The sequence below is a fragment of the Anas platyrhynchos genome, chromosome 4 (genome assembly GCF_047663525.1).
Source record: "Anas platyrhynchos isolate ZD024472 breed Pekin duck chromosome 4, IASCAAS_PekinDuck_T2T, whole genome shotgun sequence".
Classification (NCBI taxonomy): domain Eukaryota; kingdom Metazoa; phylum Chordata; class Aves; order Anseriformes; family Anatidae; genus Anas; species Anas platyrhynchos.
The window spans coordinates 65,894,367-65,922,303 of NC_092590.1; the positions used below are offsets into that span (position 1 = coordinate 65,894,367).

Here is a 27,937-nt window from a genome sequence, read left to right on the forward strand (position 1 = left end):
TATTCTTCTATCTTAGTAATTAAGCTGAAGATAAAGTGTACTTTCTTCTCACATTTCTGCTCTTTTGTACAAATAAATTGCTGTCTTCTGCTACACTTCCCCTGAAATTCTTATTTAGTTTTACATAGCCTGATGAACAATTTATTATAGAATAAGTTAGTTTCTATACTGTATAGCATGTAAAAATCTCAGCATGAATGGTGAATTCCACCGTATACATGTAACTTTTCAAACTGTTGTGGCTTAACCCACCAGGCAGCTCAGCACCACACAGCCTTTCACTTACCCCCACACACACCCCAGTAGGAGGGGGGAAGAGAATCAGAGAACAAAAGTAAAAGCTTATGAGTTGAGGTAAAGAGGGCTTAATACAACAGAAAAGGAAGAAAAATAATAATAACAGTAATAAAAATAATATGTGCAAAGCAAGTGATGCACAATGCAATTGCTTCCTACCTGATTCCTGATGCTCAGGCTATCCCCAAGCATCCCTCTACCCGGCCCAGACACCCCATATAAGCATGATGTCATATGGTATGGAATATCCCTTTGGACGGTCTGGGTCAGCGGTCCTGGTTCTTTCCCCTCCTAGCTCCTTTTGTGCATGCCCTGCCAGCGAGGAAGCTGGGGATCATGAGATGCTGAAGAGTCTAAGCACTTCTCTGCAACAATTAAAACTGTGTTATCAACCTTATTCTCATCTTAAATCCAAAGCACAGCACCGTAGCAGCTGCTAGGAGTAAAATTAACTTTGTCCTAGCTGAAATCAGGACAAAAACTCTAAAAATAAATAAATAAAATAAATAAATTTAAAAAAAAGTTTCAAACAAATAAACTAACATTGAATTGTGACAAAACATGTCCAAAAAAAAAAAAAAAAAAAAGTAGCAGAATGGATTCTCAGCCATGTGCCAGTGCCCAGATGCATCCTGAAGAAGATGCACCTCACTTTGTTCTCATCTCACATTTGCACATCAGTACTGCTCATCCCTCTATTGCAATTTCATGCAAATGATCTCCTTTCCCTTCCCCAACAAAGCAGGGCCCAGTCCTCTCACCTTTCACCCTCACTTCCCAATACTCTACCCAAGATCTACTTCATCTACTTCATCTCAGTCTATGCTGCATTTGCTTCACTATGCCTCCATATTCAGAAGGGAAAGCACAAGTTCTCTGCAAGAAATGCAAGCTCAGGTACTTGTTTTATGCACGTATCAAAGCAATTTGCCAGCTGGTATCGTTGGTTTTATGTAGATGATCTTACAGGCCAAATGAAAACTTCCTTACAGAAAATTTCATTGCTATCACTTTAAAGTGATTACACTCCCCAACTGACATATACACCACTGTTTCCAAACAACTGCTAGAGTCACTGAAATCTCCTAAAATAAAGGATGCAATGAAACATGTAGCCAAAACTGAAACACTTTACCTACACTGTATTAACGATGCACTTAGGAAACTACAAAGGACATAGCTTGTAAAGAACTGTCAATTGGTGCTGTCTGCAACACAAGATTAACAAATCTTATTGTTTGAGACCATGTACTAATTTTGCGTATGATTTTTCATATGTCAGCTGACTGAGCTCTCTATATTCTCCTATATACTCTTAAAATTTGCATACAAACTCAACGTATCTAAAGGGTATCTGAAACCAAGAATACTTACATATGCCATTTTTTCAAAAACAAACCTCCCTCCCCCAGTCTGCATTTATTTTTACTTCCACAATATTAATTTTAAATATTTTTAACAAAGAAGGTCTAATTTTCAGCCTAATGCAAACCATTCCCCATGAAACATGGGAAGTATCACACAATGCATATACTTTATGCAATATACTATTGCATAATAGTATTTCTTAGATGTAAAGGAATAGGTGATGGTATTGGAAGCTTTATCTGTTATTTCTGTAGACTTTGGAAAAAAAAAAAAAAGATATTTTGAAATGTATTATGTAACACTGTTTTTGAGTTCTTGAACGTTGTTTTTTCATGAGTAACATTTCATTTCACATAATAGAATTAGCATAAGAAAGTAATCCTAGTATTTGAAAAGGAAGACATCTGTCCTGTTCTTAGGGGCAGAGCTTGAACCAGCGCTTATCAACAAGGTTATTCAAATTTCCCAAGCTAAGACCCATGTTTGCTTGATTATGCTATCATGAACTTTGAAATCATTTAGTCTGGAGTACTCTGTGCTCTGAATGCCTAAATGAAATGATCTGTGTGCACATGTTCAAGGCAATGAACTGCCCAAACAAGATCAGAGTAAAAGAATTTGTAGTCAAATTCCTTTGTTTTCATGACAAAGGGTTTACATGCTGTGTGCTTTGTTGCAGACAGTTGCAAAGTTTATTCTGCATAGGAATTTCATTCAGAGCATTTGATTGAATCTTTCTTGGCCATATTTTACCTTTCAACAGTGTATTATAGATTACTGAAGAAAGAGTCAGAACCTCCATCTACCTGCTGCATCTGAATAACAAGACAAATATAAACTTGCATACAATCGTTAAAACCCTGCTGAACTTAATTACCTGCAAACTGCAGCTGCAGCTGTCAAGGATTTTTATATGAGTGTGCAATTCTTTACTGCTCTAGAATGTGTTGTGTGCAGGCTCCAAGAGGACCACAGAGATAAAACCTGTCCAGTATTTCCAGCGTCTCCACCAGCAAACACCAGATTGGCCTTTACAGCCAATGGATGTAGATAACATACTAGACATTCGAAAAGGAGGGACAAGAATCCTGACAGACACTGGATTTGAAATTGCAGAAAGTATAAATAAAGGAGAGGACCTGATAGAAATGATAAATGGCACTGGCTGGGGCTCAATCAGATGACAAAATACTATGATATTTTAATAAAATCCAGCAAGTTACATTTCCACATGTTGAAGTAAGACTGTATGGACAACTTCTGTCCTCTTCTGATTTGGGGATATTTGTCTTTTCAATTTTATTATTGATTTTTCTGTTTCTTTTTATAACTCACGAATAGACACACACAAAAAAGACAGTTAAAGGTTTTAGTAAATGTGATGTTTGGTTTAACTGAGTTATATTTTCTACTCAAAACAGTGATTCACCCCTTTTATTAGGCCATCTCCCCAAAGCCGGCAGCTTTCATGTTCAAGACCAGAATGAGATGAAATTAACAACTGCATCTTTTCACTAATTTTAGAAAAAAACACCTCTCAGAGCTGCACCTCTCTTTCCCTTTCCTGATGTTATTAACTACTGATTTAATTTTTACTGAAAATCAGGTTTAATTGATGACATTTGACTATATTTAAGCTAAACTGTTAGCTCTTGCTCATATTATAATTATAACATGAGCATGCTTAGAAATTAAATTGAAGACAAAATCGGAATTACCCAGCCACTCACAAGCTTCCTTCTGCTCATGATTTGCATTAGCAAGCTTATTTGTGGTGATACTTTAGTAATATGGCAGAGACTAGAGACCTATGTCAGGAGTTCTCATCAACAGTTTGTTTCTTTCATTTACAGCTCTGGGTTGAATATTACCTTGAATACTGCCATTCTGAACTTGTAATTACACTTCTGTAGCTGGCTCACTTCGAACTGGAACAGCAGTACCATGAACATAAAACAGCATTCAAGGAGGTATTTAATCTTGTCACAATAATAAATAAATAAATAAGTGAAAAGCTTGTTTGCTTTTTACAAGGATTTCAGGATATTATTTCATTAGACATAACTCAGGTTAACATTTTCTTGGGATTTAATGTAGGATTAATATTTGTTTACAAAGTCCATTGTTTTGTAGGAAGTATAGTTTCCTCACAAAAGTACTACATTTGCCTAGAATTAGAGCTGATAACTTGAGGAACATAATATAAAGATCTTTTTTTTTTTTTAGTTAACTTATGTTAATCCTAAGAACCAGAATTGTGCTTAAATTTCTAGGTCCATCAACTTTAAGAAAATCTTAACCAAAACTTACATTAAAAATAAAAATACTAATGGTGTTCACACATCTTAACATAGTACACAGTTAAGAGTTTCTTCAGTCTGTTCTTCATATAATTTTTAACTATAAGTTTCCCTGGTTTATATCTTCATTTTAGGGATAACACATACTCAAGCACTCTTTTATTTCATATTAATGCTGATATAGCTTAAACTAAACTGTAGTAATTTTTATTTAAGATATTTAGATAATTATTACAAATTTGTTTTTAAATATCCTAATTGTTCTAATAGAAACAAACAGAAAAAAAAGTGTTTCCAAATACAAATACTTTTTAAAAACTCACATGTGCCTACATTAGTGCCTATGAAGCCAATAAAATGAATCAAGCAAAGATTACACATTTTTAACTTTAAAAGTAAGCCTTATGTGCATTTAATGATTTGAAGTCTTTTTCAGATCTTCTTTTCTGAGATATGTGGAAAGGTCTATTTCATTTCTTTTAAATTTAAAGATATCGATACACAAAATACCATAGTATCTTTGTAATACAAAATTACTTATTTCAGACAGAATCACAGAATTGTAGGGGTTGGAAAGGACCTCAAAAGATCATTGGGTCCTACACCCTTGCGAAAGCAGGTTCCTTGGAGCAGGCTTCCCAGGTAGGCATCCAGATGGGCCTTAAATATCTGCAGATAAAGAGACTCCACAACCTCCCTAGGCAGCCTGTTCCAGGGCTCCGTCACCCTCACCGTGAAAAAGTTCTTTCATATGTTGGTGCAGAATTTCCTGTGCTCTATCTTGTGACCATTACTCCTTGTTCTGTCCCCACAAACCACTGAAAAGAGGTTGGCCAAGTCCCTTTGTCTCCCATACTTAAGGTGTTTATAAGCATTGATAAGGTCCCCTCTCAGTCTTCTTTTCTCCAGGCTGAACAGACCCAGCTCTCTCAGCCTCTCCTCATAAGATGCTCCAGGCCCCGTATCATCTTTGTGGCCCTCCGCTGGAGTCTTTCCAGGAGATCCCTGTCTATTTTTGTACCGGGGAACCCGGAATTGGACACTATTCCAGGTGAGGCCTGACCAGGGCAGGATAGACAGAAGGGATATGAATAGAATGGATAGACAGAAGTCTATCCATTTTTCAATTCTATAGGATGCAAAAAATAATTCTCTTCATCCCAGATGTTAAGGTAGTGTATTCACAACCATAACTAAAGGAAAAAAAAAAAAAAAAAAAAAAAAAAAAAAACACTTGAATATCAACATTATTTCCATCATTTTAAAGGTTTTAATGGTCAATGTTTCTCAACCAGAATTTTTATGCAATGTCAATTTATTTTAACAGTAAGAATAATATTTAGTAGAAAGAGCTCTGCTTTTCCCGTGTGTCATGAATTCCTTCCTTGTTATTTGCACAACTGTTAGAGGAAATGGACTATTTGGGATAGGAAGGAAAAGACTGTCAAAAAAAAGCAAGTGCCATAACAACAAGAAAAAGACAGAGGTTTTCAGTTAAAGTGATTCAGTAGTTATTCAACAGGCAAAATTAATACAACCCACAGATTTCCATCAGTTTATAGAGACAACTAGAGATACAGCCTTAAAACAGCAACAAGCTCAGTGTATTGCACATCACCAACTACAACAGACACCCCTATGCCCCTCCTCCCCTAAACAGTGCCCCAAAGCTTCTCCATGTTAGTCAGCGTTATTCAACATACAACAAGAACAGCCATCTGTCTTAAACTACACATATCCTCTGATTTGGTAAAAAATCAAAATAAGGAAGAAAAACACCAGCTCAAAAGCCCACCTCTTTAGTGCTCTCAACAGCCTCTCCCCAAGGACCTTCAAACATAATAGCTAGAAGCCTGCAAGGCCAAATAAATAAATAAATCAAAGACTTGATGTGGTTTGACAACTTTTAGTCATACATATGAGAAAATACCATACCTTTCAGCTAAGAGGAAAAAAGCAAAGTGAGTTCCTATTATGTCCCATCAGCTGTCATATACTGCCAGAAACAATATATATTCCTTCCTCTTAATCAAAATTAAGTGACTTCAGGTGCCCCTGTGCAAGAGGAGTGGTGGGAAGAATCACTGGTTTTGGGGGTTTGACATGTCTTATATAGTACCACAGCATTCAAACACTTCCGTGTGTTAATAGGAGCAGCTTACTCTTCAAAATGTTTTTTGCCAGTGAGGCACAGGAAGACACTGTTTTCACTTGTGAGAGCAAAGATGGAGGAACTTCTTTATTTTGGAAAAAATAGAAGGTGAGCCAGAAAGATTAAATTTCAACAGGACCCAGACTATGGAATACTAAGGTTGTCTGCATGGAGAAATTGCTAATTTGCTGGAGTGATAAAAAAGACACAGGAAACAAATCCTTCTATAGACATTCTGTGAATTCACACTTACAGTTACTACAGTCCTGTTTCACCATATAAACAGCCTTCTAAAGGAAGAATGCAGACTGATTAGGTAATGACAGTGTAATAACAGGTTGCAACATTTCAGAAGTGACTAAGTGACTTGGGATTTTCCCTTAGGAGTCAAGTTCTATTGAAAGCTCTTTTAAATGTATAAACAGGAATTGGTGACATAAACTATACACATATATGTTGATAAACATGAAAACTGAAATCACATTGAAGCTGCCACATAATGATTAAAATAGTTGCTGCATATTTTTAAAACTCTTTTGTACAGAATTCAAAAACATCAGAATTTTATTTCAGTGTCACCCTGCTTCTTACATTGCAAGGAAAAAAGAAACTGTGAGAACACGTAGACTCACTTATAATCTGTAACCAAATATTTCACCTTAATCCAGACATGGTTTTTGATTGAGACACTAATAAAACTCAGATCTAACCTTTTGATGGTTTTACCTAGACCATACTTAAATACATTTTGGAGGACACAACAGGCAGTTTCAGACAGGAAGGAAGGAAGGAAGGAAGGAAGGAAGGAAGGAAGGAAGGAAGGAAGGAGGGAAGGAGGGAAGACAATATCTTGTCAATTTTTGACTTCTACATACCAAAGCATGAAATAGATTCCCTGGTCATTTATCTTCATTAAAATGATGCATCAGGAATTTCAGAAAAAATCTGATTTATCAGGATAGTCTTATAACAGCAGCCTGGAAAACTAATCTCCCTCTCTCTCTCTCTTTTTTTTTTTTTTTTTTTTTCCCAGTTTTCCTTTGTCATGAATCTATGGTACAACATAAAAAGTAAAAGAATATTAAAACAATCCCAGTCTTTCTACAACAGCTCCCATAATCTTTCAGTTACAACTCCTTGACCTATGCCAATTGTGTAATTCATTATTTAAAAGAGAAAGTGATAAACTTATACCAGGAGAGCAAAACAGTCAAGTAAGTGTTGGGTATTGATGATGAGACGTTACCAGGAAATCTTGAAATTGGTTTATTACCTACTTATACGTTATTTGAATTCAGATCTTACTTATAAATTCAGGCACATTCTCCATTAGGTGATTACAATTACTATGTCTATAATTCAGCTCCTGAATCAATTCTATCAAGATGAAGATGATCCACTTAATGATATCTCATTTGCTGAACAATGATGAGTTTCTTTAATAAAAGAAATAATAATAATAATAACAATAATAATAATAACAATAATAATAATAATCTGTAAGAAGGCTAGACACAGTGGACTCCAAAAATGCACTCTACAAATAAAGTCCTGTTTTCTCTGGCATGGTGAGTCACCACCTAGCATTTGCATGGTGGAGTGTTACGTATAGATGGAACTGTCAAAAACTAGTTTTCATTATACAGGATGATAAATGTAATCCTCTTGAGAGAAATTTCTCGGCATAATGAAATCTAATCTCTCTAATTTCAACATTGGTGTCTGTACTTTTGTAAATAGATCCAGAGGACTGGAAGGCAAAAGATTCACTGTCTCTTCACTTCTGTTTTCTCAGCTTCCCTCTAATTACTGCTTTCTTTAGATGGGTTTCACACCTTATCACTCTCTCTGTCAGCTGTGATGAGAGAGAAGGGGAAGAGGCAGTAATGCCCCAAACTGAAAATGTTTCTTTCTTCCATGCACTTTCCTCCATGTACAATATGTTTCTCCCATTGCATCTGTCATAATGGTTCCCAGATGAAACATAGCAAGGTGTGCAAACAAAATCTGCTAGACCTATGCCAGCTCTGCCCAGTTAAATTTTTGTCTATTGTGAGTTCATGTACATTCTCCCATGCATTTAGACCACTTGACTAAAGCAACTATGTTGCAGTTTTGTCTTCCTGATTTCCTTGATTATTTGCTGTGTCAAATCTTTGTCAAAGCTTCTCCTTTGACCCTTTCCCTATCCCAAAACAGAGATATCTTACCAATGGTCAAGCCAGCTAAGCTAAAGAAGAAGTAGGCAGAGTAACTGCTGACAAGTGGCAAAGAGACCACTACAGTAGACTCATATGAACTCATATAAAGCTTGTTTTCAGAAAAGATTGGGAACTGCTGTTTTCCAGCATAAAATACCAAAAGAATCAAGATAAGGTATAATACTCTTAAACTTTTCCTCTTCTACAAAGAGATTTCAGTGCTTATATGCCCACTAAATAGTTTGTGTTTCTACAACAGAATTTACCCAAGGACCTCTGTGTATATATTCTGTATACATTGTGTATACATTGAGCTATATGTCTGTGTGAAAGAGAAATCTTTCCATCAAGTAAGGCAACATGGTCAGAGCAAAAGCAGCAGCACAACCTAATAAGCTCCGTATTCTGCTCCAATTTTTACTTTCATTTTGGCCATTTAATCCACTTTCACTGCATGCTTATGTCAGAAATTACATTAAATTATACATTATTAATGACTACTTTTATTCCACTCATTAATATCTGTGTGGATAAAGATGAAGGATGTGTCTGTTTTATAGTGTGCTTCAGAAAGTGAGATTTTTTAGATAGGCAGTAGAATCTATGTAAGAAGCTATTATTTGTTTCAAAACACAAACAATACTTTCTCCTTTATTAAAAAAAAAAAAAAAATCTGAAAAGATTACACAAAGAACCAAATAGCTGGCTACTGGTCTCTAAAAACCGTTTTAGCTTGTGAAATCCATGACTGGACACATAAAGCATAAATGTGCTTTAAAAAATAGATTATTCTATTATACATTCATCTGTAAGTATAAAGTAGCAGTATTCATCTAGCGTACCACTTTTTCAAAGAGAATGGATCAGATCAAATATTCTTAATTCACATGCAAAAGCCCATTGTTTTCATTGTGGTTGTCCATCATGTGGATGGAAGAAAGTAGAGCATGAAGAGTTACAGAAAAGGGGAAAAAAAAAAATCTATTACAACAGGAATCAAGACAATTGCCAAGATGTGATATAAAATAGAGTCAGTAAAGGTAATTTAGTACTCTTACTGAGAGTGGGAAAGAAATAATTCTCTTTCTTGGTCTCATCCCATAAAATTACTGAGGGTTTGCAACATCTTTCTTTTGTTGTAGCCTAACATCTGGTCCACTCAACAAGCTTATCAGTAGTGTTACTGCATTTTATGTTTCCATATAAGTTTTTGTGTTGCTACCTATATTGCCAGAGTTACTTTATCTGATTACACTGTCGTTTTGGTAGTTTGTTCCATTTCCCATTTGGGAGCAAACCCTGTTTCTTGACAACTGGAAGAACCCACACAGGTACAGTTTATGAATTCTGGTCCATAATGAAGTTGCTATACTGTTAACTGCTTCAACAGTAAGCTATTTCTTGAACTAAGTCCTAATATATTACCCACCATGTCTGGAAGGGGCAAGCAAATCTGCTCTATTTGTACACTTCAAGCAGAGGGAAAGCTAGGGTTGATTAAAATGGGGGTCAGGGGCCAAGAAGAGTGAAAAATCCCCCAAACAAAATAACAGCTGGGACCCAGCAGCCATTAATAATAACACTGAAGACAGCTGCACGCAGGTGAATCTGACCCCTTTGCTTTCAACGTTAGTACCTGCTGGAGAGACTGTCAGATGAGACAGTAATGTGTTCTCTTTGTGAATATGTGTGAAAACTGCTTTCCTATGGTTTCTCTAGGACAGACAGAGCTGAGTTTTCCTGAAGTGAATGCTGGGATTACATACATTCACAGTACCCAATAATAAAGCAAATGATGAAATCTGAAGGATTTATAGAATTGCTCTTTTCCTGCAAAGTTGCCACAAGCTCCTTCTGGTGGTCTGACTGCACCATTCTACTTCAGAAGCTGCTCTTAACAGTGAATGAAAGCTCGCAGAAGAATTGAGGGCAATGAGGGACAGTTCTTGTTCTGAATACTTAGAAATTTGTCCCCAAAGATGTAAGGGTTTTTTTTTTTTTTGGGGGGGGGGGGGTGTTTTGGTTTAACACATTCAATTTAACGCATTCAATGAGTGAGCTATGGAAAAGAAATGTAAATATGACCTTTTCCAGCTAGCATGGCTCCACTGGAGGAGTCAATCCTCTCATAAGACAGTAATAAAAAGACCTTATATTTCACGAGACATCACTTTCTTATAACTGGGAATTCTGTTAGTTAAAGAAATCAGTGTTTTATCATGTTTTATCTGGAGCTAGTTTCTGCCTTTCTTCAGGTAGGTAGTCACTTGCTTTGCGAGTCTTCTGTCACAAACATGAAGTTTGAATTTCCAGTCAGGGCTCCATATCTAGATGTCTTTCTGCCAGAGGCTTCAGAGGGAAACGTGATAAACTGATACCATCCAGCCAGTACAATATAGTTCTTAGCTTCTTCACCCTCTGGTTCTCATGCAGACACAGGAGGCAGTGGCATTTCTGCTTATGTGCGTCTAATATCTTTTCTGATTGAAATAAGCATAATAATTTTAAAATATAATGAAAAGGTTGAAAGTTAAAGTAATCATGCTGAAATGATTATAAGTTAAGAAAATGTAATACAGAGTCACTTTTTTTTTCCCATACAGAAGGAACTATGAAGATTACGCTGTGGTCAGTACTTAATGTTATCTCCATTTGCTCTTGTTCAGTGTGAGTTCAGGTCTTCAGATGGCCCCTCTGTGTCTGTGGGAGTAAGTATAAACTTCAGTACTGGTATTTGTAGGAAAAAACAAAAACAAAAACAAAAACAGAAACAGAAACAGGTGTTTGCTTGTCAAGTCAGTTATAGTATCCATAATAACTAGTTTGCACAAACCAACATTTGTTTGTGGTGAGGTAAACAGATGGTGGAAAATGCATCATATTTTCATACCTGATGCAAACACTTTTTTAAAAGCTTTTACAAATATTGCTTCAGTAAAGTTAACAGTGTCACAGACAAACATATTTAGCACCTCTTTTCACTTCTAATTCAAGGTACTGATGCATTTGTACTTTCTCTATCCACATCTATATTCCTCAAGTCATATATTATCCTTTAGATACTTAATGCTTGATTGCATTTTGGCCCTCTGCAAGTCAGAGAGACTTTTGCCATTGATGTAACTACTAACAAGATTACTTCTCCATAACCTGTTTTTACTTTAACCATAAGCTTTCTACCTATTTCATAATTCTGCCACTGCAGCTTAGATCTTCTGAATACACAGGTAACTTCAAGCAGACAATACTTTAATCTCTGATACTACTCATCTGCTTAGATCTGCTAAGCGTTTGTAGGATTAGGGGTTCTGTGATGACTCTGATCCAATTTTAACACACATGCTGGAAAGACACATTATCTTACTGTTTGTTGCTTAGAGCTCTGGTTAGAAACAAAGCACCTCATGGCTGTAGGAGGGCATAGAAATGAATATACTTCCCCAGTAACAAAGAAGTGTCTCGATTTCAAGGTACCCTCTATCATTTGTAAATGTTACCTTACTAATGTGAAACACAACCAGGTGAGCCTACTATAATAGCAGCATGTGCAATGATTCTTGTTGGAGTCAGAATACAGGTACTCCTACATGCCTGAAGCTGAACCTCTATGACATCTCTGGATGCTTTTAGCTCTCACGAAACTGAACAGGTCTGTAGGGACATATGACATACATCCATGGGTCCTGAGGCTGATGGATTTGCAAAGCCTCTCTCCATCATATTTGAAAAGTCTGGGCAGTCAGGTGAAGTCCCTAGTGACTGGAAAAAAAGGGAAACAATACTCCCACTTTTAAAGAGGGCAGAAAATAAGACATATGGAGCTGCCAACTGGTAAACCTCAACTCTGTGCCTGGGAAGACCATGGAAGAGATCCTTCTGGAAGCAATGTCAAGGCACGTGCAAGACAAGGAGGCAGTTAGAGACAGCCACCACTGCTTCATCAAGGAAAAACCATGCCTTACCAATCTGGTAGCCTTCTATGATGGCATGACTGCATCAGTCAACACGGGAAGACAGACTGATGTCATCTGCCCGGACTTCTCTAAGGCTTTTGATGTGGTCCCATATGGTAGCCTTATCTCTAAATTGGAGATATATGGATTTGAAGGGTGGACTATTCAGTTTATGAATAGAAGGAATTAGATGATTTTTAAGGTCCCTTATAACCCAATCTGTTCTATGATTTCAATGAAAGGTTGACAGTGGAAGCCGTAATATGAACAAAGCCTGAGAGTTTTGTCTGTATCTCACCAATTCCACTTGTCTTGGAGCTTTGATTGATGTTTTCTACAAGTCTTAGGTTAAAAGAGACCCCATATATATATATATATATAAATATAATCTCAAATATATATATATTTATATATATATATATATACATATATATATATATATAAATATCATTTCATTCAACACAAAACTACTTCATTTAACTTTCTAATTGAGAGATGAATACTGATCTTGTCTTGGAATACAAGTCATGGTCATCTCCATGCATTCTGCCCCTTTCTTTCACTTAATTTTCTTTGCACAGTGTGAACAAACACTCTCTGCTTGATCATTTGTTGGAGCTTTTGTCAGTAGGACAGAGGTATAACCCACCACTCACAAAAATCAGCTGACAGATTTAGTAGGTAGACTCACCTCAATTATTTCTTTCTACAGCTTTGTACAACTAGCTTACTAGCCTTGCTTTACCTTAATAAGAAGACAGAGACATTGCTGGAGGCAGAGCTCATGTTACATTTCTAAGATTTAATTTAAGTAGAAATCACACTATATTGTTTGCATTGGCTATAAGGGTGACTAGGAAAATTAATTCCTGTTGTAGACAGTAGGATGAAATCAGACCTCTGACCAAAAGAACTTACTATTTAATGTGGGAGGTAAGATTCAACAAGTCACTACAGCAAAACCTCAGACAATTGATGTAGATTCACACATAGCTCAAAAGGCAACAGCTAAACAGACAATATTGCTACTGCTGCTTCAGGATTATTCTACTAATACAGATAGCAGCAAATAAGTCAAGTGCTCATTAAAAATACAAGCTAGTGCAAGGTCTTACCATAGTAGTTTTGTTGGCTTGTGTTTTGTTGTCGATTTTATTTTAGCATCAGACAGGCTAAAAGGAAACTGGAGGTTGTGGTTTACAGCATTGTAAAACCAATGGCAAGCAAACTGCAGTCAGACATAAATTAGGAGATAAAGTTTCTTTTTAAAGTGTTGTGTAATTCAAAATAAAATATTAATATTGAAGTTAATAAGTATTTCCAGAATCCTGTAGAATCTGTTGGGGTTTTTGTGCTGCTTTGACTCTGGTGCTTATTTCCTCACAGAATAGACTCAGTAAGAGAGAAGGAGGTTTCCTGTAAGTCAATTTTGTCACCCAGTCATCCTGACTTGAAGCCTAACCTAATAAAATTTAAGAACAATATTGTACCATTGAAGGTTAATTTTGTTTTCAAAATCACTCTACACGGTGTCATCTGTAGGACTTTGTAAAAAATAGAACTTTGAAAAAAAAAAGGGGGGGGAGCCTGACAGTTCTCAACTTTCATTGGTGTAAAATTGAGATATATTTTCATTTCTATCAAAGGGAAGGCAATGGACTTGTTCTCAAATCCATTTTCCCACTAAGTGGAACAGAATCTACAGTCCTGTCTCTTGAAGAAGAGAAGAGAAGTCATGAAGTAACCTCTCATCTCCATATCCTGAATCTGGAAAACCTTTCCAAATGTGGTCATTAGAACTATAATTTTTCTAAAGAATATTTTGGTTTTAACAGACAAATGACTCATCTATTTTTTTTTTTCCTTTCTTTCTGATTTTATTTTTAATCTGCTTTGGCTATAACAGAGACTGCCATAGCAGCACCCAGAGGGGATGCTGCACTGCTGATGCCTGACTCTATAGATATTATACTTGTTCAGAAAAAAAAAAATAAAATAAAAATAAAGACAATTTCTTCTAACCCACATTATCAGTGATCAAGTAAGACTAGGGAGGTACTGTCAGGAAACAGGAAAGATAAATCAAGTGTAATGTTGCACCTTCGCAATGTCTTTGATAGGTGGAAATAGTTTAAAGGAGAACCAGCATCATCTTTCCATCCACTTCTCCTACAGCTCCTGTCAGTTAATGAATAGTATCATGTAAGCAGAAGGAAAGAAGAATGAGCAGCCAGGGGCCCTATAGCTTATGTTATGTCCTGACAGTGTTCTCTGTAAATCGTAGAGCTCTATTTGCATTGTCACTTTCCCTGGATTTCCTTAACAATAATAATAAAATGCAAGAAACTGCAAGGCAGAAAAGAAAATGCATTTATGAGCATAAATTACACATTTAAAGGAATACTGCATCTCTACTGTAGGAATCAGAGTTCAGTAAATACAGAGATTGTGTCAAATGTAGTCTAAAATAAACACTGTGATTAAAAAACAGAACAGAATAAAACAAAACTCCTAGACTGCTGCTGAATCAATTTTTTTTTTTGTAAATGTGATTAAGATTTAATCTCTCTGTCATAATATTACGAAAACAAAAATGAAAAATGAAGACATTTGGACAGTATAATAATAATAAGAAGAAAAATAAGAAAACTGTCTCAAAGCACAGTGGCTATGTTTACTCTCTTCTTCAGTAAATTTCTAAATGAGCAGTCATTGGCAATAACAAATGGTGCATATTTCTATGAGCATAGACTATAGGGCTGCTCAATTTCAGACACTGCTTCATGGCACTAGTATTCAGGATAGTAATAAAAGGGGAGTAAGAAAAGAGAACAGAGCAAGAAAAGAATGAACAAAATTAATATTAGCAGAGAGAATTTAGAAGAATGGGAATATAATATCACTACAGAAGGAAAACAGTAACACTTGTATCTGATTCAACGGTACAAGTCACAGAAGAGTGTCTTATCTGACAGTAGTCTTGGCATCAAGTCCAGTGTAACTGAACCTAGTATGAAACTACATCATGAATTTGTGATTATTCAGTGTTTGTTGATCAACTACAGATAATAATTTAGAAAAAAGAGACTTATCAGTTTTCATCTCCAATTTTTGCCAATACACCTGCATATTTTTGTGGAATCCATATATAATGATACAGTGATACAGTAGTCACAAAAACTTTTTATTTCAGTGAAGATCAAAGTCTTCATTTCCAAATACAGATTCTTTAGATATTTCTTAAGTATCAGACACTTTAATAGATTAAATCTACTTTTATTTACATCTAGACACCAAGTTTAAAAGTAGCTCTGTATCTCAATTAGAATACATCCTTCCAGATCACATCAAATAGCCCTGAAAATCACTCCACAATCTGACAATTGGTTATCATAATGCAATAAGCCATAAGTCCCATATGCTGTGCCTTAGGACACTGAAGCTAAGCATCTGTTCTGCTACACCACATTGTACATTAAGATGACTGTGAAAACCTGACTTCTTCTAAACGGTTCATAGCAAGTGGAAACCTATTTCAGATAAACCAACAGAAACAAAGACTCCAAAGCTGTTTCCCTTCATAAGCTACAACTCAACATCTTGCTCAGTGTTTCCAAAGCCATATGTTACTTTTCCTTTCTATTGTTTAATATATGATATATATCATGTTCTCCTTATTCCCATCAGTGGCTATCATTGATTAAGTTTGGTGATGCCTGTCACAACTTATACTTTAATCAGATATAGGAACTAACTCCTTCATTCCTGTTCATTCTGTATAGTAACACATGACACAAGTAAAGGGGTAGTAGAGACAAGACTGCAAGACTAGACCAAGAATTGAAAGGCCGAATAACCAAACATACATAAACTCTAATGGAAACCGCAAACATTTACTGGCTATTGTTTATTTCAGAAAGAACAAGAATACCAAGTGTAATGCAGGAATTTTAAGAACTTTTGCTGAGTAGAAATTAATTGAGCACTTGACTTGGTGACATTTGATTTGCACATTTACAAGGTTGTGAGAATTGTGAGAACTTTATGGACACAATCTGTTTCCTAAATAAAAGACAGATTTACAAAGATTATATGGATTTATGGATTTATTCTGGAAGGAAAAAAAAAAAAAAAAAGAAAAAAAAAGAGAGAGAGAGAGAGAGAACATTTTAGGATTTCAGGATTACCAGGTTAAAAATTAATAATAATGATAATGATAATGATAATGATAATGATAATAATAATAATAATAATAATAATAATAATGTCTTTTGGGCAAGCATTAATCATAAAACATAGGGAAAAGAACTACAATAAATCATGGATTAACAGAACAATTTATGTTGGAAGTGACATATTGAGATCATCTAAGTCCAACCCTCCTGTTCAAGAATGGCCACATACAGCAGGTTGCTCAGGACTACGTCCAGTCAGGTGTTGAATATCTCCATGGAGGTTAACTCCACAGCCTCTGTGGGCAACCTGTGCCAGTGCTTGGTTACCCTTTCTTGTGTTAAGATGGAATGTCATGTTGTTTTTTTTTTCATTTGTTCCCATTTCTTCTTTCTTATTTACTACTGAGAAAAGTCTGGCTCTCTTGTCTTCATTCCTTCTCGTCAGGTGTTTATGTACATTGATGAGATCCCCCTGAGACTGTTCTCCAGGCTGGAGTCCCAGCTCTCTCAACCTCTCCCCATACAAAAATTGGCCCAGTTCCTCCCTCGTCTTTGTGACCTTTTGCTGGACTCACTTTAGTAAGTCTATATCTTTATGGTACTAGTAATCGCAGTAAGTCTAAACAAACTTAAATAAGTTTATTCGTTGCTTTCTAAAATGTTGTAGAAAAGAGAAGTGACACAACACCTATTGCAAAGAAAAAGAAAATTTTCTTTGAAGAAGAAAGGAATTTGCATGTGACACAAGTTATTTTTTATACTTCCATTTGATTCCCTTTCAGATTAATAAAAACCTTAGTAGACACCAAAAGCAGAGGAAAATTTGCTGCAACATGCAAAAAGAGAACAAATCATTGAAGAAAAAGAAAACCAAGTAAAATACATAGATAATGTATTATCTATGTAGAAACTATTAACTGTAGAAACTTTTCTACAGATACAAGGCCACAATGACACAAATGAAAGCAGAAAGGCAATGCTACAGCAGCAGTAGTTGACAGTTAAGAAAAGGCCCAGACATAGGCACACTTCTGAAAAAGAGGAAGTCAATAAAGCAATCACAATCTACAGCAATATGTGAATATTCTGGAGTAAATACGCACAAGTAGAGATAAGCTAGAAAACTGTTCAAACTTTACATGACGATTCATTTTACTACTTCCTCACCTAATACTTATTTTCTCTTTTTTTTTTTTTTTTTTTTTTTTCTCTAGGCTTCTTCCACGATTGAAATGATCAGACATACATATTGAATCTGCCCATACATGCTCTGGCTCTTTTCTGTGATACTGGATACTCTTCTATACATTGGCTCATGTAGGTACCTAAGATGCCAGATGCTCTTTCTGTAATTTGTCAGCAAAATGTCAGAGGTGTCTAAAAGATGCCTTTTGGATCACATAGTTCCTCAGCGCACCTCTGCCTTGCTTTAGCCTTCATATCCCATCAGGGCATGCTGACAGTTCTACACAGCATGTTTATGCAAAGGTTGTCGTTAGGCCACCATTTTTGGGAGAGCCACTCCACCATGAGACCTGCCATTCCTGAGAGTAGTCTAAAGGTCTCAAATTCTGTCCGTTCTGACTGCATAACCCTGTAAAAAAGTATACAACAGAATGGCTGAGATCTCAGCCACACCCTCTTTACAGCACCACTTCACTTACTCTAACACAAACTTTAGAGACACTAAAGCAATGACATGGAGAATATTACAGCTTTTGCAGCACACGAAGCAAAAGCAATGGAGCACATATTACCTGAGGCAGGTAAAAAGCAAAAACCTAAAAAGACTTCTTTACAACTTTTAATTCTTGGGTATCTTTTCTTCTTCACAAATTATTATAGAGTTAATATTATTTTCTCTCTGGGGATGGAGTTTTGGAAGGATAACTAAATAAACTGGTCTAAATGGTATAAATTAATCCAGTGATTTTTGTGTTGATTCATGCTCATTAAGGATCAATGTTTGAGTCTACATTCTGTCTCCCATCTGCAGTTATTTTAGATTATACTTTCAGTTACATCTTTGTCTTTCTGTCCTTTTCCTTTTTTTTCCTGTCATACACCACTATTCTTCTCATCACTGCAAAATGCAAAGAGCAAAATTGAGTTCTCAAGCAGCTCAACCACAAACCACCTTACTCTGATGTTACTACAGTATTCTATCCTGTATGTTTGTTTATTTTCTCTCTTGCAGGAATTTTGATTTTCTCAACCAGACACATTGGCACAATTATTTTTACCTTATTTTATGCACCCTGCTGTGTATGTCTACAGGCTCACAGCAAACGTCTGCTCCCTCAGCAGCTGATAATCTTCCAAGCTCTGTGGGACTTGTTTACTAGTCTGTGCCAAAGGGGCACAATGTTCTTTGCGTGGCTCTAGAAGAGAGCTGCTGAATTTTTTACAAAGATGAAAATCAATGATGGGAAAAAACAAGGATGAATTTGCTGTCACTTAATTACATCAAAACAGTACATTTTTGAAGGACAGTCCCATTTACTCAATCCTGCTATTGTAAAGACATAAACCTTATAATTATTTGGGCTGTATTTTGTGGCTGCTTTTGCTGTTGTTGTTTTGTTTTGTTTCTAAACTAAAGCATAAATAACCAATCAAAACCTGATCTGAGGAAATTAGAATGGGATTTTGATTCTTTTTTACAATATCCAGGTTAAAATATTGGCAGATGATGTCAAATGTATATTATGGATATATAAAATCACTATATAGCCTAGCTAAGTGCTTAATCATGCCAAATTTGTTGTCTCTCTATATCCAGTATGTGCTGTTGAATCAGATCTCCACATATATATATTTTTAAAGCAACCACCTACACTATGACATAAATAAGATGAAACAAATAGGATTTTTTCTCCCTGTGCTCTACTGCACTGGGGAGACAACATGTCCCACTGGACAACAGAACCTAATTTTATTTCATGCAGTCATATTTCCTGTCCCAATTCAGCCCCTGGGTGTGCTGGACAAGTCATTTCACTTCTACTCCCATGATACAGGATCTACAATACTGACCTCAACTGCAGATTGCTTTGAGATTTAATGATGGAAACAAAATAGAGAACACAGGAATTATCATAATAATTAATATTTAATTGTTTGCACATCAGCAAAAAATGAAATTAAAAGGTAGTGTAGTAATCTTAAAACAGTAAATTCAGCTTTTGAAGACTGCTTTGCTGTGCATTTGCTAAACTTTATATTGATGGTTCCCAAAGTCTGTTTTCCAAGAAAACACTGTTACTTTTCACCTAAAGGTACATCAATTATCAGCAACTTCCCTTATGAACAATCACTTACTATAGATACATGAATTGCTTCTGTGAAATTTGAGTGTTTGTCTTAATACACTTGAATACTTTTAGCATGCTCAGATTTTCCTTTTCTACAAGGTAGAATAACTAATAACCACTTCTGTTAAACTATAAACTGATGGGACAAGCTCCAGGCAAAATTTAACACAACCAAACTTCACTAAAAGGTTGAGCTGGAACAGTATGCTTCTGAGATGGATTCCCTTTGGAGTAGAAATGAACAAATTGACTACTTCAGCTTTATCACCCTGAAACTCTCAAAATCATACAAGGTCATATTGCAGATTTTTCTGGAGTTTTGTTGTAAGAGTCTTACTAAACATAATCCTCAGAAAATCCTTCTGGTTTTGGTATCATCCCTTTAAAGAGCTTGGGTTAATTGAGTTAGCAAGATTAAAAATTAAGCGTGCTAAATAGCAGAAGTCAGCATCAGATTCTGCAGTTCATGCTACTAATAACAATTGCAGTAGGCCATTCATATCATGGTACCAACATCCACCTATTAATTCTAGTGCCTTTGGTGGGTACAAAATCAGGAATAATGTTTAAATTGGCTATTCTGATTGAGTAAAACATTTTACATGTATTTCTGAGTGTTGTTATTTGCCTTACTAGCCTGAAATATGATTAAGTGGTCATGATTATAACTGCATGATATAAGCAATAGTCATAGCTGTATGCTTGTGTTGTCGGTTTTAGAGCACGTAACAAATACATGCAGCTACAAATAGAAACTTTTTTTTTCTTGTATTCTAACCTATGTCTTCTATCCTAGTGGGAGTCCAGAAAAAATGAAAAAGATATGTACCAAAGTAAAATTATGTGACTGCTTTTCTCCTAGGGCTCTCACGAGAACAAAGGCATGGATATTGGGGGCAAATAGTCAGACATCATTTGACATGAAAAATAAAATAAATGCACCAGCATCAAGGACAAAAGGAATACAGGCTTGAGTAATAGGTCAAATTTCAGGCATCCTGCTGAGGTAACTGACAAATTTCCTGTCATGTCATGTGGAGTCACCAGGTGAAAGAATTTGCTATATAATGGTTAAAAAAACTTTGATAATATTCAATTATGGTAACTTTTTCTTCTTTACATGATATACAACTCAGGTATTTGGATGAACAGAATAATATCTGAACCTACAGCACAAGTGACAGATATAGTCATGCTGTGGTTTAACCTGGCAGGCAGCTAAGCACTACACAGCTGTTTGCTCACTCCACCCCAACCACCCCCAACTCCACCCCAGCTGGAACACACAAAAAACATGATGCACAGAGCAATTGCTTGCTACCCACTGAATGATGCTCACCCACTCCCCGAGCAGCAGCAACCCCACACACTACCAACCCCCCCAGTTTTATTGTTCAGCATGATGCCATATGGTATGGAATATCCCTTTGGCTAGCCAGGGTCAGCTGTCCTGGCTGGTGCACCCCCAGCCTCCTTTCAGGCAAGGCAGCATGAGAAGCTGAAAAGATCTTGGCTCTACATAAGCACTGTTCTGCAATAGCTAAAATATCAGTATGTTATCAGCATTATTCTCATTTTAATCCAAAACACAGCACCATACAGGCTACTAGGAAGAAAATTAACTCTATTACAGTCAAAATCACCCCTTATTCTATATCATCTATGTCATGCTCAGGTACACTTTCTAATACATCTCAATTAATCAACACCTCCTTTCCTGTCTTTTGATATATACAAACAGCTATAATTCCCATAGTTTATGGGTCATCCCTCTAAAATGTCCATTGAGGTTTTTTAGTCCATGGTCTGGGATCCATCTGCCATTAACAGTCTTGCAGTGCAGGAGAGATAGTGTGTGGTGTTGAACTGTTGCATGCTGAAGCCAGTTCTTTTTCCATCACCACTGTGCTTGTCCAGTTCTGTCACCACTGTACTTTTCTCAGTTCCATCAAAATTCATTTTTCATTAGTCTGGGTGATTCTTACTTTAATATCGTTGATATGGCATATAGTAACCATAATAGTACTGACATACAGTGTTATATAGTAATTAACATCATACAATTCAAATTATTGTCTACTCTAACCCAACATCAAAACCCCTAGAGGTAGACATTGGACTTCCCCATCCTTCCACATTGCCCATCAAGTGCAACCTGGTCTTTGAGCAAAAGTAATCCCACTGATGAATTTGCCTTTACCCGAGGCAGAAATAGCCCAGACTGTCCTCCCCAGCATGCTCCTTCTGTGCACTACAGGGACTTCATCCCCTTCTATAGTATGTAACAGTTTTATTGGGCAGGGCCAGGTTGGCTGGTAGATCAAGTGGTGGTGTTGACTAACCATGATTCGCAGTGTTGACCAACCCTGTGGCTTTTGCCAAATGTGTATCCCAATGTTTGAATGTCCCAACACCCATTGCTCTCACTGTAGTCTTTAACAGGCCATTGTGTCATTTGGTTTCCCTTGAGGCTGGTGCCTGATAGGGGATGTGATACACCCATTCAATGCCATGCTCTTTGGCCCAGGTATCCAAGTTGTTTCAAAGATGAGTTGGATTGTCTGATTCAATTCTTTCTGGGATGCCATGTCATGACAGAACATGCTTTACAAGGCCCAGCATAGTGTTCTGGCAGTGGCATGAAGCATGTGATGTTTCCAACCATCCAATGGTTGCTTCCATCATTGCAAGCACATGGTGCTTGCCTTGGCAGGTTTGTGGGAGTGTGCTATAATCAATCTGCTAGGCCTCCCCATATTGATGTTTAAGCCATCATCTTCCATACCAGAGGCTTTAACCTCTTGGGTTACTTAATTGCAGAACATGTTTCATATTCATGGATAGCCTGTGCAATAATGCTTTATGTTCTTCAGTGGCCTGACTGTTGGATGCATGAGAATCTATGTGACGTAATGTTACAACCAGGGTCTCTACTCAGGCAGCAACATCTTGCCATGATGTGGCAGCCCTGACAGGTTTCCTTCTGTGCTGCCAGTTTCTCTGCTTCCATTGCTGTCACCACTCCCACAGGGCATTTGTCACCAGCCATGAGTCAGTACAGAGATAGAGCATGGGCCACTTTTCCCATTCAGCTATATCTAAAGCTGTCTAAATGGCTTAAAATTCTGAAAATTTGCTCAATTTACCCACTCCTTCAACTGATCACTCCTTGTCTCTCCAATCGATGAATCACCTTATGGATGGAAATTAGGGTGTCTTGGTTGATGCAATATTACCACCAGAGCACCACTGAGGTAATGATCAGTACTTGATATTCTTCAACCATCAGCAACAGAAGGGTCCTCTGAGAAACTGGGCAAGGTAGACAGCTGTTTAATTATCTCTGTCTCCAAAGAACATGCCAAAAGCTTGTCAGTACCCTTTTGGGTCTTTAAAGTATCCTCTCCTGAGTTAGTCTATGCCAATGATGCACAGAGCATCCAGGCCAGTCACTATGGGGTGCTTTTACCACTCTTTCCCAGTTAGGCTCACTTTGGTCTCCAATAGAATTAGTTGTTGGGATCATATCCCATCCAAAACCAGGGCAAGTCAACAGATTACAAATGGAAAAACTTATGAAAATAAAACTAGGCAAGTACCTTCTGTAGATGGAATATCTGAGAGTTGACCATGATACACAAACTAAAACAAATATCCATGATAGAACAAAGATGGAATGAGGTAATATGGGACCACTAATTAATTTTGAAAATATTTATTTTCTTTTCCCTTTGACATATCCACTAACTTTTAAATTTATCATTACTCTTATTGGATAGTATTGGTAATGAGCTGCCTACTTTGGTTTAATCTGAATATATTGCTGCTAAGATTTAGCAGCCTAATGAAATATGAATAAATAATATTTTCAGTGTCAAAGCAGTTCTCCCTATGCAATATCACTATATTACAATAAGTTTTGTAAGCTCTCTGTGCATCTACATCCAGTGCTATGCTTACATGGAATGCAGATAAGCTCATTTAATAAAGAAAATTACTAATTATTCTGTAGCTTAATAAAGAAGGCCATATGGGAGATATTCAGATGTTTTCCTTAAGGGAACCTACTTTTCAGAAATATGAAAGAAACACATTTGAGGGCATATTCTAATCTAATATAAAAGGCTACGGAAACTGATAAACAATACAGAAATTCATATTTTAAACAAGCATATATTAAAAATATGTCTTTAAAAATTATGTTGAAAAATGAACTTTTAGCTCATTGATTCAGACATGAAATTCCACATAACAGGAATTGCATATTTTTTTCCACTGATCAGTCATTTCTTTGAGGCAGTTAAACAAGTTCTTGCAGAAATTCTAAACATTAACAAATCAAATTATCAGTTGTTCATGCAAACTTTGACTCTGCAAATATTAAGGGAAAAATAAGATTCGGATCTGTACATTCAAAAGTAGCTACTATACTGCTACCATATAATAACATGAATAAATACCAAAACACTTACAAAGTTTGATGCCAAAAATCTAATATCACAAACTATAAAATTAATCAGTGAATCCAATAAACCTGAACACAGCTCACTGGCCCACAAAATCATTTTGGGGATAGGAAAATTTAACATGTGCAGTACAGAGATAGTTCAGTGTCCTTTAGATTTCCCATGTGGATGGCAGTGCTCATTACTGGTGATTACAACTCAAAGTGGTAAGTGGGCTCTGATGGGTAGGGCACCTACATTCAGCAAAGAGGGATTTCTTGAACACTAAACTACTTTTAGCATGATTCTTAAGATTGTGTTGAAAACCACCTACACGTTCAACATTTACACCTTTAGAAAGAACATACACATCATGGGAGCAATTACTGTTAGAATAATTATTGTTTTTTCCTTGCTTTCTCTCCATGTCCATGTTAATTTGGGAAAATAAAATCTCCAAATGTTTAAAAATGGTGAGAAAAACAGGTGTCAATGCAGTATTTCCTGAATTAATGTATATTTTTAAAATATTAGTACAATTTTGCAATTCTTCTACAAATGAATAACTTACAGAAAAAAAAAAAAAAAAGTAGGTCAAGTTAAATCTATGGTGCAGTTCTACTGTAAATTGATTATATTATTATTAAAATGCACTTGGCAGTTGATTTGTGCCAAGACAGCGCATTCATGTTTCTAAAAAAGTTAAATGAGTTTTGGTAAATCCTTCTCATCTCTGAACTGGAACCTTTTCCTACTGTGTTTGAATCAAATGCATCAATGCACTGAAACCCACAGAACCAACTGTATGTCTGTGCCTGGAAACTTCTGCTACATCCAGTTTAACAGAGCAAAAAATTCTTTGAAGGCAGGGTCCCAAAATGTACTGCACTTTACCATAAAGCAAGGGATGTAACTTGCAAAATGTTTCCTTCCCAATGTGGAAGACAGTATTTCACTTTTGTTTCTAGTGTGCTTATAAATTAAGATGGGTGTATCTCCTTGACACTGCGAATTTTCTTAGGTGATTTTGCATCTAACCAATGCTCTCCATCCCTTTCTGATTCAGTTGAAAGGGTGTGAATTGTAAAGAAAAAACATTAGAAATTGCTTTATCAAGGGCAAACAGTTCTGCATACTATATGTCATTAAACCAATTTATTTCTTTTTATATATATATATATGTATATATAGGTGTGTGTATACATATATACGTGTGTATATACATATATACACACACCTATATATACATATATATATATTTGATATCTATATCTAGATAGATAGATAGGTAGATTGATAGATATTTGATTTGATAAATTTGATGTCCCTAATCTTGAAATCAGGCACAGAAAAATCTACATGCAGAGTATTAGGTGTTTTCTAGTCAACAGATTATAGGCAGAACACAGTAAGCACCCTAGCATAACTGACCAAAGTTGAGACTCAGACTGTGGATTTGAGACATGACAACACTCTGAGTGTGGACTAAACTCCGTCCATGGACTGGGGTCCTTGTTCAGCTCTTAAGATTCTGCAGTGCATTTATTTCTGACCCTGTAATCAGTGCTTAGTCAGCCTAAGACCACTCTCACGTTTGCATAACCTATACTGAAGTATCACTTGGTCTCTTACTAGTTATTCTTTGACTTCTCTGGGTTCCTCATTAAGCTTTCTTTTAGACTAATAGAGCAGGAGACAAAGGAGCGCAAATTTAGCCACGCTAAGCCAGGTTTAACCAAAGTGTATACCTTACCCTTGCTTTTTAAAACCAGTGCAGATTTGTGGTGATTATCTGTTCCTTTGTTGAGAAAAGCTTTCCTTTGTTTTGGCTATGCAGACAAGCTGCGTATGTACAGATAGAGCATTGCTGTTGCTGAGGAGACAATCCACCGTTATGAGGAACTAGATCAGCAGTTGTAGATATTAAAGATGATGGTCCTTAACTGCTTTCCCAGTCTCTAGCCCTGCAGAATTTGTTACTAACCTGTGGAATACACCATGGCAGATTTGCCTGGGCAAGCTTAAACATACATTGAACATAACACAAAGTACAAGACTGTCCAAAACAGATGCATGCCATGTGTCACAGCCACCTTCCACCACTCCACTTTCAGTTTAGAAACAAAACCAATCTGATGATTATTAGCAGTCACTGATGTTACTGTGTGACTTCTCAACCTTATTTTGTCAATGATATCTTAGCAAGGTTCTGGACAGGTTGTTGTGTTCTACTTAACTCCTGCTTCCTCATTGTTCTTACATTAGAGTGGAAATTCTCTACTGCTTCCTCTCCTAAACTGATGCATATTTGTAAATAAATTTCAGTTTTACTATTTTTAACTGACCAAAATGATTCCTGTAATTATTTGAGTTTCTGGCAATTTTTGTACCAAAACTGCTCCAGTTAGTGTTCCTATTCTTTTCTAATTTTCACTGCATCCATCAACACTTATAAAAATTCAAATCAACATTTCACACATCCACATTAGCTATGACTAGAGAAACAACTTACTAGTTCTTTTGAAAAAATCTACCCCCAATGAAAATTTAATAAATAATATTACAAAGTAAAGGAATTAGGATGTTGTGATACCAATTAAATAATGCAATGCTAATCTTACTTTACTCATAGTAATCGTGGTATTGATGACTTAGGATAAACAACAAAGCATGGCATATCCTCATAAAAAGGTAATGATTGGCAATACCTGGCAATAATCAAAATGATATTAAGCTGAAATATACTTGAGATTATAATTTTTTGTAAATATATTTGAAACTGTTAAAGAAAGGAAAGGCTTGGTTATTTTATCTGTTTGGCTCCTTATCACTTGTCACAGATGATAACTGTTTTCTCACTATATTCCCCCTTCACTCCGAATTAGTGACCTTTTACTATGATGGGATTTTCTTTTCGGCAAAACACACTAAAGATATGCAGGGGATGGATGTAGATCCTTTGTGCGTCATCAGTTTTGATGGTAAAAGCTAGGCTCCAAAAATCTAAGAGACACCTGCCCAAGTTCCATAGTCTTCTCTCTCACACAGTATGTCGGGAGCACGCTTGAAGTTCAGAAGATCTGTGGCTGAAATAATACAACTCCACTGCAGACAGATCTCCTTAAACTGTTGAATTTTTATGAGAAATAATAAAAACTAGCAATAGAACTAAATTGATGCCATACGCATAGCTCTCTGTAGTTATAGATTCTAATCATAAATGTATCTAAAACTATCTTTTGAAGTGGCTCCCAATCCCTCAGATCTTCAACTCTAACAATTCTCATTTTACTCCCACAGCTCAGTCTCCTCAATCCACACATTCTGTCCTTCAAAGGTCTCTGTCTTTCCAGTCTTCTAAGGAGACAGATCTTCAGTCTCATACACCATTTAACAAGTGACCCCCATTTTTTTGGATGAAGACAAGCCATGATCTTATATTGTCTTTATGAGAAACACATTTGAGTTGGCCAGCAGAAGCAGATTACAAGCCAATTTCTTTGACTGACCTGTGAAGATCCACATTTCTTTTATATCCTTTCCATTCTGGAAGACTGAGCAAGCTTTAATCTCTCGGTCAGTGACTACCATGCTTCAAGTTCAAAGAATAAAACATAATCTAGTGGAAACATATGATTTACTGTTACTATCACCAGGCCAGCACCCTCACGATTTAGAACACATTACCTGTGAGTCCTTCCTGAAATTTCATCAAGAGGAGATTAAAATCAT

At 36.3% G+C, this 27,937-nt stretch overlaps 1 long non-coding RNA gene across 1 annotated transcript; it reads right to left on the minus strand.

Annotated features, from left to right (window-relative positions):
• Window positions 1-462: 462 nt before the first annotated feature.
• Window positions 463-5,984, minus strand: LOC110354179 (uncharacterized). Its single transcript, XR_002405803.4, has 3 exons — window positions 5,901-5,984; window positions 5,761-5,818; window positions 463-662 (listed from the first exon to the last, which is right to left on the minus strand). It is a non-coding gene; the product is annotated as an uncharacterized lncRNA (long non-coding RNA).
• Between the last annotated feature and the right edge of the window lie 21,953 nt (window positions 5,985-27,937).